We start from the raw sequence: 15,770 nt of genomic DNA on the forward strand, positions 1-15,770 counted from the left end.
ACATATGAAGATCATTCTGAAGTCATATCTGGACAAAGCCATGAAGATTGCTCTGAGAACCACAAAAATGAAAACACTCCCCTCTCCCAGCCAACAAGAGCGTCTGTAGCTCCTAACAGATGCCTCTCCTCTGCCTCGCTCTGTCCCTCTGTCCGCCTGGAAAAAAATTTATTAAGCTAACTCTACTAAAAAGTTGCCTGAGTTTCTTGACAGCATCCTATCAGGCATAGACACCTGTTCCTTCAACGTTCCCCCAGATCACCCAGCACAAGGCCAAATCCCATAAAAATCCCTCCTGACAGCCTGTGACTGAGAAGCCCTATGGCTCACCATTGTATGCAACATCCCTGTTTGTAATAAGTACTCCCAACACACACATACAAAAGAAAAGAAAAATCATCATCTGGATCAACTGTAGGGGTATTCCTTGTAGCTTCTGGCTGGATGGCACTGATGCTTGCCATTCGCTGCCTCTGTCCCACCTGTAGCATCCCTGCAGGAAAGAGGGTGGAGTTCAAAATCAAATTTGATAGGTGTGAGATTTGCAGCTGAGCCAGAATATGTGGACTGTTTAAGTTCAGAGTCATGAGCCCAAATCAAGCCTTCTCATTGCACATCTCAGGCTATGCTTCCCACACAGGGCCACCCCAAACACTGCTCCACAAAGTAAGAGGAATACTGTTCAGTCCTCCTGGAGGCAATGAAGGCCCTGTCTTAAGCAGACTGGGGCAGTGAGCTGCATGCCCTGCGCTCTGAGTATGGGCCAGAAGAGGGCATACCATGGCACAGCCAAGGCCTGGCACACAGACGGGGAAACAAGAACTGAAGAGATAGAATTTGGCCAAGTCACACAGCTGGAAAGTGGCGAAGCTGGGGTTCCATCCCAGGCAAGAGGAAAGAGGGCGCAGGGGGGCAGGCAGTCCTCCTGCAGGTCAGAGGGCAGAGTGTCTGCAGCCTCTTGGGTGACGTGTGTGTCTGATGGAAGTCCCAGAATGGAGGCAGTGCTAGGAAGGGCCTGGGGTCCCGAGCAAATGGGCACAGTGGCTTCATTTATGAGGCAGAGACGGTAATCAGGGGCTGATGTGTGTGGAGGGGTGTATCACGATGGGAGTGGCCTGCTGGAGGCTGTGGAGAGCAGGAAAGAGCTCGTAGTTGGGCAGCACCCAGAGTGGTAGCTCAGTTGTTAGACTGGCTGCCCACCTAGATGCCTACCTCTTACCACAGTTCCAGGTAATGTCAGAGTCTAGAGGGCAGCTGCCTGACCTCTGAACTTAGTGTTAATAAAACGAGCACTGTGACCAAAGTCAACACTTCCAGCATGACCTGGAGTCAGCTACCACATCTGCCCCTGCCACTGTGGAGCAGGCACCAGGGGAAGGTCCGGCTGCTGAAGAGTAGGAGAGATGAACTATGCGCCTGAAGTAATTTTCCAGACCCTGGATCTCCTTGTCTACATAATTTGTTTTCAGCATGTGACTTTGTACTACCCTGAATGTTTTCAGGGACAGGGGTCAGTGGGAAGAAAGGAAACCAGGACCTTCACAGCCAAGGACAGTCTAATAGGAAGGGACCCGAAGGGAATCTCACCCACATTCCTCTTGGTGTTTGGAGGCCCCTACAACACTTCTGCCACACATCACTGCCACCTCCTGTGATGAGCTCCCCCACACCCCAAGTTAACATGACATTTTATGACAGCTCTATTAGAGATGTTGTTCAGAAATTAATAAATCGTGTTTAAGTTACTGTTCCATCCCATCTAGATTGTCCCTCTTGATCACTGCACATGGTCCAAGCCATTTACCCACAAGATACCCATTATCTAAACCCTCCCCACCAAAGTTTCTTTTGTTTGTTTCCTATCCAGTTGAATGGTACCCAGATATTCAAGTCAGAAACTTGGGTGCCCATTAAAATTCCTCTTTCTTGCTAACTATTTCACAGTCAACCAATTCCCAAGCTCTATCAATTACACCTGGTAGATGTTTCTCAAATGCATCCAACTTCTTAATCCAGCTGCCATTACCCAAAGCCTAGCAGGAATCATCTGCTGCCTGTGTGATGGTATGTATTTCCTCTCTGATTCTTTTCCAGTCCTGCGCCTCTCCAGTCCTTTTCTAGGCTGTAGTCAAACAAAGCTTTGAAAAATTCAGTTCTGATCATGTCTCTATTGGAATTGGTCTAATGAACCTTAGGAGGAGGTCCAAAGTCTTTAGTACAGTTTCAAATCCTGCTGTCCACTGGCTCATGCCTCGGTTCTCACCGATCGGATCTCACACTGTAAACCCAGTCACACTGAATAGTTTTATCCCTGGGAACCTAGTCTGCTTTCTCACTTTCAAGCCATTGAGCAGACTAATCACATCTGGATACTTGGACCAAGCCCTGAAGGAAGCAGGGGCTGAGCCTTTGGAACACCCACAACTTTAAGACTCCTTTGGAAACATTTTCATTTGGAATAATTTTAGTCTCATGTATACATCAAAAAAATAATAAAGAAAGGTCTCCTGTACCCTTCATCCATCATTCACCAATAATCAGATCTATCAGACCAAAGCACAAATATCAAAACCAGCAAGCTGACGTTGGAGCAATACGACAATAAGATACAGCTCTTCCTTTGGATTTAATCATTTATCTGCATATTTGTCCTGGTGTATAGTTCTATGAAATCTTACCACAATCATACATTTATGTAACTACCACAATAAAAGTATAGAACTTTCCATCACCCCCAATGGAATTTCCCCATGCTACACCTTTATAATCACCCTCTCTCCAGCCCTGTTCCCTGCCAACCACTGTTCTCCCATTGTAATTTTGTCATTTCAAGAATATATAAAAAGAATCATACAGTTTATAAAGTTTTGATGTTATATTTCTTTTACTTAACCTAATGCCCTTGAGATTCATCCAAGTTATTATGTAAATCAATAGTCAGTTCCTTTGTGGACCAGCAATTGCCAAGGGCAAGGGGTGGGGGAGGGCGGGTGGGGAGGGAGGGAGAAGGGGACCGAGGGGTATAATGATTGGCACACATGGTATGGGGGGGATCATGGGGAAGACAGTGTAGCACACAGAAGACAAGTAGTGACTCTGTGGCATCTTACTATACTGTTGGGCAGTGACTGCAATGGGGTGTGGGTGGGGACTTGATAATAAGGGTGAATGTAGTAACCACATTGTTTTTCATGTGAAACATTCATAAGAGTGTATATCAATAATACCTTAATAAAAAGAAAATAAAGAAAAAAAAATCGTCAGTTCCTTTGTCTTCTGGGAGTTTTCCTTTGTATGGATGTACCACCGGTTATTTACCCTTTCACTTGTGGAAGAACATTTGGCTATAAAAATGAAGCTTCCAAAATTTGGTATATACATATAATATAATATTATTTAGTCTTAAAAGGAGGAAATTCTGATATATGCCACAACATGAATCTTGAAGACATTATGCTGAGTGAAACAAGCCAGTCACCAAAAACCAAATCCTGTATGGTGCCCCTTATATAAGGTATGTAGAGTAGTCAGATTCATAGAGAAAAAAAGTAGAATAGGGTTACCAGGGGCTGGCGCTGAGGTGGAGCAGGAAATGGGGACTTATTATTTAATGGGTATAGAGTTTCAGTTTGGGATGGTGAAAAAGTTCTAGAGATGGATAGTGGTGGCTGTTCTACAATGTGAATGCTTTTAATGCTCCCGAATTATAAACTTAATAATGGTCAAAATGGTTGTATTATGTATATTTTAGCACAACAAAAAATAGAAAAGTAAAGTAAACTGCTAGAATATATTATCATGTAGTGTTAAGTAATATAAAATAAAATAAACCAAGCCAAAAGGATAGAAAGTGGCTGGGTGGGATTTTTAAAAGGAGACCAAGACAGGTTTCTCTAATATAGAGATATTTGAGTGAAAGAGAAAGATCCAGTTGACAGTCACTGGAGGAGATGTCCAGGCTGGGAGAGTATGAAGTGTAGAACCTGAGGCAGGAGTGGTCTTGGTGTGCTAAGGGCTGCGGGGAGCCTGCTGTGCCTTCATGGATGAGTATATGTGCACACGTGCACGTTTGTGTGTATGGTTGATGTGCACAAGCATTTGTGGGTATCTTTATATTTCTTGGTTGGAAACAAGGATCTTGACCTGACCAACTGTAAGAGCCCACATATGGGGGCTCAGGAATGATAACTGCCAAAATGATGGCAACTGAAAGACAGAATGTGCAATATAAAAGCAGACAGCTGCTGCGCACTGTGTCAGAGGCCCCAGGAAATGCTCCCAAGAAGAGTTTAGTGCAGTCCTAAGAGAAGTTGTTTATTAATCTGGGGTTGGAGGCCAGGCCTATGCTGTCGCTCTTCGTAAGGCTGGCAGGGCCATGTGTTGCAGAGTCTGGCCTCCTCCCTCACTGAGGCAGCTGCCAGAACCCCAGGCTGGAGGGCCAGTTTCCCTGTCTCTGCAGAAGCCTCAGTAACCCTCTGGTGAGTGGATCTGGGGTCCTGGGTCAGGACCTTGGAGGGGAATTGACCTTGGAGCCCTAGAGGAGGCTCTCTGGGCCTGTAGACGGGGTGGGGGCATGGCAGACAGAAGCTATGCTGGGGATTTATCTTTCTTGGCTTATGCTGGGGCATCTGTGACTTTCCTGGGCTCACCTACCATGTGCAAATAAGACTGTACCTTCATTTTCAAAGAGAGCCATGAAGGATTAGACCCATGAGACTGGGAAGCTGAGGTTTCTTCTTGGGGGCAGGACAGATTTCAAAGAGAAATTGAAAGACAGATGAAATGCTAAGATAGAGAAATGGGAAGGGGATTCAAGGAAGGTGGTTTACCTGCTAGTGGTTTTGACTCACAGAACACTGAGAATTCCTGCTGCAACCTAGAGAGAGAAAACTACCTTCAAGGCCAAGGTAGTGAGAAATCTCCAGAGAAAACGTTCCTTCTAGCAAGTTTCTACGGCAGTGGTGAATAAAACATCAAGAGGAAGTAAACTCAAATTAATATGGGGCTGGGTTGGTGACTAGTGGTGGCCCCCCTCTCTGGAGCACCGGCCTGCAGCTCAGAGCCTGGTGCCGCCTGAACGCTGCTTTGATGGCGCTGGGGGAGAACGGGCTGCCCAGCCGAGAGGATGAGGTGCAGGCTGCAGGGGGCCCAGGGGCAGAGGTTGGGGGAGAGAGCTCTCAATGAAATAAGCTTCCTTGACTTTCCTCACACCAAGGTAAGGACCATGTCCCTGTTTCCACTGCTCCCTGTCCTTCTCTTGAGTATGGTGGCAGCATCCTTCTCAGAAACAGAAACCTGTGAGGATGTGCAGAAGACCTGCCCTGGGACGGCCTGTGGTTGTCCAGGAGCCAACGGCTTCCCAGGCAAAGACGGGCGTGACGGCACCAAGGGCGAAAAGGGAGAGCCAGGTACCTTGGGCCATTCCGGTTCTGACTCTTACCTTCTGGAGGAAACTGTCTGGAGATGTGAGGAGGGTAATATTCTATTTAGGTAGGTTGTATTTCTCTCACCTGCATATTATAACTCAAAACAGAGATGTAGCTCTGATTCTCTGGCAGCCCAGCTTCCACACAGGAGTTGGGGTGGTCCTCTACAAGCATCCCATTGGGAAGGTTTTCTTCTTGGGACTGGAAGCAGTGATGAAAGTCAGCTCTGGGTCAATATTTGTTTCTTCTGGAATCAAACTCTCATAGAAACAGAGCAAGAACAGAGATACTGAGTCCTGTTCCCTTGTCCTACAGGCCAAGGGGTCAGAGGCTTACAGGGTCCTCCTGGGAAGTTGGGCCCTTAAGGAATAAAAGGGTCCCCTGGGTTACCAGGAGCAGTGGGCCACAAAGGGGATCCTGGAGATTGTCCAGGTAAGGAGCTTACCTCAGCAAGGTCTGGGCTGAAGGGCACCCAGGGTACTGGGACTTTGACTTCCAGGTGGGAGGTGCCTCTTCCCCTGGTGCCTCATGGGAAGATGTCCAACTCTGCTTCCTGACCCAGAACCCCACAGCCCTCCCTAGGCTTCTTAGAGCCTCAGGGAATTCCTACCAGCACCCTCGTGCAGACTTACAAGCCCTTCAGGACCACTCCCTCACTAGGCTCTCTCTGGAGGAGCTAGGCCCTGGGCCTCCTTCAGTCCAATGTCAGACTCTGGTTCAAAAGGGAGAGACCAGGCCATTGAAGTATTGGGCCTCTTATGTCAGCCTATTTTCACAATAGCAGTAGCCAAGGCATGTCAATTATCTTTTACTTCATAAGACACAAACAATCAAGAAAACACAGCCACAGCTTTAAGCCCACAGTTCTGGGAATCAGCCGGTGATTTCTCTGCTGGTCTCACTCATGGATCTGTGGTCAGCTGATGGCCCAGCGTGCCATGGACATGACTGGATATCGTTTATCTGTCAGCTGAGTGATGAAAGTAAATGAGACACCGGGCTCTCATCACCAAACAGGCTGCCTGGGCTTGTTCACAAAGAGGTGATTCCAGGATTCCCAAGAGTAGGAAGAGCAGAAGCATTAAGGCCTCCTGAAGGCTTAGAACACGTACGTTATTGTTTCTACCACATTCTAATGGTCAAAACAAGTGACAAGGCCAGTCCTGATTCAAGGAGTGGGGAAAGAGACTCATTTCTTAATGAGAAAGTCTGTGTCATATTAAGGCCACATTTGCCATTTATAATACATGGCTTGCCTCATTCCCTGCCCCCTTGAATAATGAGCAGCTCACAAAAAATCTTGGATTAAAAATAGAACAAACATGGGGAAAAACAAAACCAAAATTAAAAAAACAACAGAAACAAAAGTTCCTCAAAGACAAAACTCTGTAATCTTTCTAGTCAACATTCACTAGCTCATAATAATTCCCCCAAAGATTTCTCTTTATATGTGATAGAGCTGTTTAGTTTTGGGAAAAAAAAACAATTAGTGAAGAGCTTGGCATATGGAGTGCTATCATGCTAGGTCAGCAGGGAGCATATGTGTGTGCTTGTGAGTGTGAGTAAGTATGTATACATAAAGTGACTGCAGGTATATTCAACAGATGAAGACTGGACGGAAACAGATAGAATTTTCCTTCTTTTTGCTTCATTTTCCTCCAATATCAAAATGTAATTTTTTTGGTTTAAAAAATATACCCCTTACTGAGACCCCCTTTTCAACAATGCTTTCACTTTATCTTAATTTTCTAGTTTGTGAGAGCCACCTGGATAGTTCAGAAAGAAGAGCTTTGCAAGAAGAATTGGACCGTATCAAAAAGTGTAAGCCTCCTTTCTTACTCTTCAGGTAGCTTGAATTTTGGGAACATGGAAGGTAACAGGTATTTATTAAATGCATATAGTATTTTAGGACCTGGATAGGTGTTTCACATATTCTGATCACATGAAATCCTCACAACACCCTTTTGCTAGAAATAGAGGCAGAAAGGAGTTACGTAACTTGCTCAAACACACAGAGCTAAGTGGTAGAAGTATTTTATAAACTGAAGTCAGTCTGACTCTGGAGTCCCTGATCCTTTACTTTTTACTCTCTGGTTACTGAAAATGGGACCTGTGCCCCTTTTTACTGCTGGCGTTGAGACCTGTCAATGGGCTTGAGCTGTTCCTTCTGTGCCCTCCTACCTTGGGGCAAATACTCTCAGACATTTTTGCTTATTCTTGAGATAATACTGAGGTAGAATTCAGTTTCCTAATTGTATGTGCTCTAAAACTGATTCAAAAAGATAAAGTCCTCTGATAGAGTCTGTCTCTTCAGATTAGGGTTGCCAGTTTTTACTAGGAAAAAGACAGGCTGCCGAGTCAAATTTGAATTTTCGGTAATCAACTTTTTTTTTTTTTTTAGTACACATATGTCTCCAAAATTGCATGGGAGATACCTATACTAAAAAAATTGAGTTGTTTACCTGAAATTCAAATTTAACTGGGCACACTATATTTTATGTGGCAACTCTGTTCTAGACACGTCTACCCAGAAAACTACCTTGGGTTAGGCTTAAAGACAAGCCAGCATCATCCAGAGATTTTTACTTTAGGGCTGACCTTCTCTATGGGCAAAAAAGTTGGGAAGAAGTTCTTCGTGACCAATGGTGAAACGATGAGCTTTGACAGGGTAAAGGCTCTGTGTGCCCGGTTCCAAGCCTCCGTGGCCACCCCCATGAATGCTGAGGAAAACAAGGCCATCCAGAGAATAGCCAGTAGTAGACATGTCTTCCTGGGCACCACAGATGAGGAGACTGAAGGCCATTTTGTGGACCTGTCAGGAAGGGGTCTGACCTACAAAAACTGGAAAGCTGGTGAGCCCAACGATGGTGCCAGAGGGGAGGACTGTGTGATGCTCCTAGAGGATGGCATGTGGGATGACATCTCCTGCTCCTCCTCCTTCTTGGCCGTCTGTGAGTTCGAGTTTGCTGGCTGACGGAGCCCGTCCCTCACCCTTCTCACAGACCCACAGTTGGCTCTGAAAGATGAATCTGTATCAATTTCCCACACCCAGTATTGAGTTGCCACTCTGTGGGGAATGAGAAAATGAGAAGAATGGACTGAATGGTGAGATGTGAAAGTGAGACGAGGGAAGAGGCAGACCACGCTGCCACAAGTTTCTGGTTCAGACACAATCACTAAGAGTCACTAACCACCACAACAGTAACAAAATAATAATAGCAGTAAAACACTACTATTATTATCTTTTAATGTATGCAATGAGTCGACCCTATGTTATGCATACTACATTCATTACCTAATTTAAATAGGCTCTAAGGTATAAAAATAAGGTGGATTTATTTTTCCATGCAACTATGAACACCAGAGCTTTCCTTTCTCTTTGGGCAGAGGGCTCCTCTAACGACATTCCCAACCTAATTCCATAGCTTTTCTACCAGTCTCAGGTATTAAGAGGATCTATTTTGTTGTTTTTTTCTCTCTGCACTCTATTTTCTTTTTAATGGTGTACTAAACTATGTAAAGACCATAAATCTCAAGCAAATAGAATTAATAAAATCTCACATGTGTATACAACCATGTAACCACCTTCTAGATCAGATACAGGACATTTCCAGTATCCTAGAAACCCCTTCCTAACCCCTTCTAATTGATTTTTCTAAAGGTAAATACTATTCTGACTTCTATTACCACACCTTAATTTTGTCTGTTTATGAACTTTATACAGTCATATTAAATACACCGTTTTATGTCTTGCTTTTTTTTCATTAAAATTTAAATCTGTGAGATTAATTCATGGTGTTATATGTAGTAGTTGATTTTTCATTTTTATTGACACATAGGGTTCCCCCATATGAATGTACCTCAGTTTATCCATTTGATTGTTTTACACACTGGGACTGCCTCCAATTTTTTGATCATTAAGAAAAACTCATGAACATTTCTGTACTGATATTTTGATAGGCATGTATACTAATTTATCTTGGCTATCTACCCAGGAGTAGAACTGGTGGGTTATGGGATAAACATGTTTAGCTTTAGTAGATACTGACAGTTTTCCAAAGTGATCATGTGAATTTTACTCTCCCACCAGCTATGTGTGTCAAGTCTTGTTCTATAAACTTGTAAAGAGTCAATATTTCCAGTCCTTCTAATTTTGGCCATTCCTGTGGGTGTTATGTGACTATCTCACCATGGCTTAAATCTGTATTTCTCTGACATATAACAACACTGGACATATTTTTATATGCTTATTGGTTACCTGGATATCTCCCACTGTGAAGCACCCATTCAAGTCTTTTGTATTTTGTTTAAATTAAGTAGCCAGTATCTTTCTTACTGTTTTGTAAGAGTTATTTTATAATCTGGATATAAATCCTTTTGCTTATAGCTACACATACATTTTTCTAGTTGGTGACCTGTTTCCAGTGTTGACTTTTGATGAACAGAAGTTCCTAGTTTTAACAAAGACCAATCTATCAGTATTTTCCTTCATATTTAGTACTTCTAATGTCCTGTTTAAAAAATCTTTTCCTATTCCAAAATCATAAGGATATTCTCATATAGTTTTTCTAGTATATTGCTAAACCTACCTATCCGCAGTAGATACCAACTTGATTCATTACTATTAATTTGAAAGACCAGTTTTCTCCATTGAATTAGAGAAGTGCTTTTTTGTAAATTAAGTAACTGCCTATGCATGGGTCTGTTTCTGGGCTTTCTATACTCTTTTACTGGTTTATTTGTTGATGCTTATGTCAAATACTATACTATCTTAATTTGTGTACATTTAGGATAGGAAAGGATATCTGACAGGGTATGCCTTCCAGCTTTCTTCTTCTTCAAGATTGCCTTGGCTCTTGGTTATTTGCATTTCCCACAAATTTTAGAATGAGTGTTTCAATTTCTACAGAAACCTGGTAAGGTTTCCATTGGGACTGCCTAGACCCTCTCCATCAATTTAGGCAGAATTGACAACTTGATTCCAAGCCTTTAATAAAAAATCGTAGTATATCTCTCCAGTCAAATAGAACTTCTTTAATTTTACTTATAATGTTTTGAAGTCCTACATTTAGACATACTGAATATCTTGTTTTGGTTGTTTGAAGAATAATATATTTCTAATAACTTTCATTATCTACTGCATGTTATATATAGAGATAAAATTAATTTTGTATATGGTTTTATAAAATCCAGTCACCTTGATATGTCCATTGCTTAATTTTAATACTTTGTAGATTCTTCTGAATTTTCTATATACATAGTCATGGAATCTGAAAATGTGGCAGTTACTCTTTCCTTCCCAATTGTTGTGTCTTTTATTATTTTCTTGTTTTACTGCACTGCTTAGCAACCTAAATATAGTATTGAATAAAAATAGTGAAAATCCTGGCCTGGTTCATTAAGATGACTTCATTTCACTTCTGCTATTAAGACTTAATCTTTATTTTTTTTTAAATCTTCAAACTCATGTTTAACTCACCTCTTTTCTCCTCCTATCTATGCTCCTATGCTGCAGGGGGTTTGGGGAATGGGTGGAGTCTTATTTTATATCATCTCATTCCTGCTTTCTTGAACAGTCTTCAGATGTTTGACTGAGAGGTGGAATGATGATCCTTAAAGTGACTAGTTGTGATGACTGCCGGTTCTTTCACCGCCACTAACCTCACTTGTTCTCCATAAATCCCCTGTGAATGGATGGAGTCTCAAGCAACTTGCTAAAAATGAGATCAATCCCAGTTCCCCCATTATATGGCTGTCCTCTGTGGAAATGTCCATACCTGACAGCTGCTCTGTATATTCCTCAGTGACATATAGCCATGTCCAAAAATAATCTTAGGTTCAAAGGATTAATACTTGACAACATTGAGAAAATCCAAACATACCTGAAAATGATTCCTGGAGATCTGTTCAATGATTTATATTCTGGCAGGATAGAATATCCTCAGCCGAGGACTTTAAAGGCAACAGAAATTCTTTGGAGGAATTTGGCCTAGTGGGCTTGTTAAAAGAAAGCCAAATTACTTCCTAAATTAGGAGTTAAATCACTGGTAGAAATAAAAGATGTTGTAAAATTTCAGCTACTGTATTCCCAGGTCCAATACTGAAGGACTGCCAAGAAAACTTCTGCTATTATGTTAAACTTTCAGACACCACCAGAGCAGGCATAGACAACTGAAAGACAATACAATGAAATCTTCCATAGTGTACATTCTCTAATTAGGACTATCTAAACTGGACTCACAGCTCAATCATCTAATGGTTGTGAGACATTGGGCCAGTGTTTTGACTTTTTTGTCTCATTCATCTGTACCTGGGAGAAAAGAATGATTCCTATTAAATGAGATTTGTTAAGACAATCAGTTAATAACATTAAAGTGTTTAGATAAGTGCTAGAATACTACATTTTATGGTTATGTGGTAAATAACATTCTGTGATTTTTGAAAACTAAATTAATCTTGCTTTCAAGGAATAAACTCCAGTTGGTCGCATTATATCCTTTGTATGTATCACAGAAGTTGATTTGCTAATAATTTGTTTAAAAAAATTGCGTCTATGATCATGAGAGATATTGGCCACTTTTTTTCCCTCTAATGACTTGCTAAGTTTTGGTGTCAGGGCTATGCTAGCCTCATAAAATGACATGTTCTCAGGTTCCTTATTCTCTGAAATAATTTGTTTAAAGTAATGCCTTTATGTTAGATAAATTCACCAATGAAGCTGTGTTGGAATTGTGTTTTCTTTCTTGAAAGCTTTTAGATTTCAGATTTAATTTCCTTCAGATCTACATCAATTCATATTTCAATGTCTTTTGTACAGTTTTGGCTAGTTCAGCTTTTTAATGAATTTTTCCATTTCATCCGTACTGTTAAATGTATTGACATGAAGTTGTTACCAGTATCTTCCTATTTCTTTAAGTAAGGCCTGCATTATCTCCATTGCATATTTCCTGATTATTTGTATTTTTTCTTTCTTTCTTAATAAGTCTTGCTAGAGAATCTGTCAATTTTATTAATCTTTTTCAAAACTGATTTTTATTGGTGTTTTTTTCTCTATTAACCTCTATGATCAATTCAATTTATATCTGTTTATAGCTTTATCTTTTCCTTGTGATACCTCTTCTTTGGATTTATTTTGCTATACTTTTTCTGACTTCCTTAATTATTCATTTAAGGTTATAAATTTCCATCTAAGGGCTATTTCAGCTGCATTCCACAGGTTTTGATATGTAGTTTTTGTCACCATCAGTCAATTCAAAATATTGTACAATTTTCACTGCGATTTCTTCTTTGACTCATGCTTTATGTATAGTTTATTTATAAGTGTTTTCTATATCCCAAGTATTTGGCATATGAAAAAAGTTATCTTCCTATAAATTATGTAGTTTAATTCCACCATGGCTACAAACATACTTTGAATATATTTAATCCTTTGAAATTTGTTAAGACTTACTTTTATGGGGTACCTTATGGTTAAGAATGTTATGTGTATCTTGTGCATATGATATATAATGTGTTTTCTTCAACTGATAAGTGTATAATCTACTTTATATCTTCTATATTCTTACCAATATTTTCCATTTTTAAGTCAGTTACTGAAAACTACATATTAAAATATCCAACAGTAATTGCATTTTTGTCTATTTCTAGCTTTCGTTCTTTCTATTTTTGCTTTCTATATTGAAGTTTTATTAATAATTGTGTATAAGTTTAGGAGTATTATAACTTCTGTTTTTATATTTTTTAAGTGAAATATTCATCTTTATTTGCCATTTTCTTCCATAAAAGTGTTCCTTGCCTGTTGCTAATTCACCTCATCAGTTTTCTTTTGTTTAGTGTCTGCACGCTATGTATTTTCCCACCATTTTACATTTACCTATTTTTGTCTTATATTCAGAGTACATCTCTATTAGTAGCATATAATTGGCTCATTCTGAAAATCCAATCTGACACTCTAAACTGGATTACAGCTCTATAATTTCATAGTTATGTGATGTTTGAGCTAGACTTTTATTGAACAGTTTAGTCCATCAATTTTAATTTAATTACTAATATAATTTAATTCAAATTTTATCTGTTCATTCCACCTGTTCATTTTCTCCTTATTCCTTCTTTTCTGCGTTATTTTTTATTCATCATTTTCATTACCATTTTATTTACTCAGACATGTTTACATTATTATTTTAGGGGTTATCATATACATTACAGTATCCATCATTATCCTATTACAGTGAACCTAAATTAATACTTGAATACTTCCCAAGCAATTCACAAACCTCACCACAATTTCATTCCATTTGTCTTCCTGCTTTATTTACTGTTGTTGCTATATATGCATAAGCTCCACAATAAATTATTACTGCCGTGGCTGTATAAACAGTGCTGTGGATTTTACACTTTCTAGAGCTCCTTATTCCCTCTGGCAGTTTAATGTTTCCATTCAGGATCATATTCTTTCAGTGCGAAGAAATTCCTTTCAAGTTTTCTAGTCATCACACTTCCTCTACATGACTGCAAGCATCTTGCCATTTTCTCCATGACCCCACCGCCCCAAAACCCTGTATAATCCCTCTTCTGGATTGAAGATAACCTTAGCCTTGTCCAGAACTGTCAATGCATCCAAAGAAACAAACAGCACACAGAAAAAAACAAAAACAGCTCAACTTGGAAGCACTGTTCATAATCTAGAATTCGTTTACCTAGTTTTTGGTGCTTTACAGTATTCTGATATTATTAAAATATCACTTTGAATTGTTTTTCTGGCTTTTGCTAATTATTACAGTGGAAGCATTGGTATCTTGTAACCTACTCTATTCTATCCAGAAATAGAAGCCCCATTATTCAGTTCATTCTCTAATTCAATCTTTAAAAAACTTTTACAAAAAATAAATTTGAGAGGTTCTCTAGTAACTATCTTCTCTCTGCCCATTGCCTCTTTCTTTACTATATTTACAGGAAAGGTAGCATTTGTATTATATAAAAAATAATACATTCAGACTTCTGGTTTTCACTTCAATATGTAAAGGGCTTAGAAGTCATACTCCTTTCTTCACAACAGTAAAAAGCCCAAACTGGAAATGAAAGATTCTTCTTAGATTCTTCAGAGAATTGAGTTCACAAGGCAAACTGTGTAAATATGAAATCCCTGTCCCTCTGGAGTAATTACAGACAGAATACTTTAATTCTTCCCAATGATCCCACTCCATTTTCTGAGTCCACTCAGGCCAAGCCAGAAGACCATCACCAGTGTAGCCTGGCCCCTTCTTCAGCAGTTTAATGGAGGCCACCTGTCCTTGAAGTAGATGTGGCTCCTCCGGCCCCTGCAAGTGAGGCTCATGACCTCTCAGGCCCCTTATGCTGTACCCTTCCACTCTTTGAGAGGCTGAAATGGCACAAGAGCAGGTCACAGGCCACATCCCTGAATGTGAGAAGACTCCACATGGAAGCAGCAACTGGAGGCTGAAACATGGATATGAAAAACGGAGAAGAGAAAACCTCTCAAACGCATCTTCACTATAGTGACACCCACTCAGTGTCACTGCTTGGGGCCACATTCTGTGAGTATAAACACATTTGGGGAAAATTTCCGGTGGTTATTTTTATCAGAGTTCCTATAATTGTAGGGAAACTCACTTTCAAATGGCACCCTTTCCCTCAATGAATGGCTTTTGAGATGCTCCAATGTGAAAAGGAAACACACTGGCTGCTGAGATCCCAGGCTTTACTTATGACCTCACTTTCCCCCTACAATCCTTCATCCATATTTTAAATCTCCCAATCTCAACTTTCTCTTTCCAATGCAAAGTCCTACCTGAGGTCTTCCCATGAGCAGTCTCCAGCTGATTAGCCGGCCTCTCTACTACTGTCCACGCTGTGGTCTCCATTAGAGGGCTCAGTTGGGGAGTGACCATTAGAAAAACAGCAGAACATACACATCATACTCATCAACAAAGAGGTCGCTGGGGGGTAGGGGCTGAAAATAAATACAAATGTGTGTGCATGTGAGCACACCCTGTCCCCCATCCCCCTTGCAAGTTGAAATTCTTGCATAATATTATTAAACTTCCCTTCCTGCTTCTGAACCAACACATCAGAAGGAATATTTTAGATACTCCAGTACTGGAGGAGCAGCAGAGTCAGGACACAATTTTCAGTACACCCCAGAGGTGGCCCTCGGGTACTGATGATAAGGACATCAGAGTATTCTGCCCTCAGGGTGGCGAGCACTCTGACATCGTCAGTAAGTAAGCAGGGATTGGAGCATCTGATCTGTGACTACCATAGAGCAGTGGATGCCTGAACTGCTAAAAGATAAACTGAGGCACATTAAAAGTTGTATGAGTTTAT

At 40.7% G+C, this 15,770-nt stretch overlaps 1 long non-coding RNA gene and 1 pseudogene across 1 annotated transcript; one reads left to right on the forward strand and one right to left on the reverse strand.

The window, feature by feature from the left end:
* Positions 1-389: 389 nt before the first annotated feature.
* On the reverse strand, positions 390-6,444 carry LOC118933877 (uncharacterized). The gene is made up of 3 exons (XR_008998926.1): positions 5,511-6,444; positions 1,976-2,122; positions 390-493 (listed from the first exon to the last, which is right to left on the reverse strand). It is a non-coding gene; the product is annotated as an uncharacterized LOC118933877 (long non-coding RNA).
* On the forward strand, positions 4,495-10,278 carry LOC118933876 (mannose-binding protein C-like; annotated as a pseudogene).
* The last annotated feature ends 5,492 nt before the right edge of the window (positions 10,279-15,770 follow it).

This window comes from Manis pentadactyla, chromosome 8, assembly GCF_030020395.1.
Source record: "Manis pentadactyla isolate mManPen7 chromosome 8, mManPen7.hap1, whole genome shotgun sequence".
In the NCBI taxonomy this organism is placed as follows: domain Eukaryota; kingdom Metazoa; phylum Chordata; class Mammalia; order Pholidota; family Manidae; genus Manis; species Manis pentadactyla.